Genomic DNA, 255 nt, shown 5'->3' on the forward strand with positions numbered 1-255 from the left:
TTTTCCTTTTTGTCCTAATCCACCCTCTCTGCCCTGATCACCCGGACACCAGCGTCAAACTGCCTGCGGCCTCTTCCTTCCTTCCTAATCTCACTTTCCGGAGCAGTAGCACTTTTGCCTGCTCTCAGAGACGTGGAGAGGGGGAAAAGGAAAGAGATAGAGAGAGTACTGTCTAGTGGGTAATCTCAGGATGCCTGGGTTTCCTTGCTGCATCTACCAGGTGACACAGGCCTGAGTCACCAGCTCTAGTTTATG

Source organism: Gavialis gangeticus, unplaced genomic scaffold (assembly GCF_001723915.1).
Source record: "Gavialis gangeticus isolate Ggan-Ray unplaced genomic scaffold, GavGan_comp1, whole genome shotgun sequence".
In the NCBI taxonomy this organism is placed as follows: domain Eukaryota; kingdom Metazoa; phylum Chordata; order Crocodylia; family Gavialidae; genus Gavialis; species Gavialis gangeticus.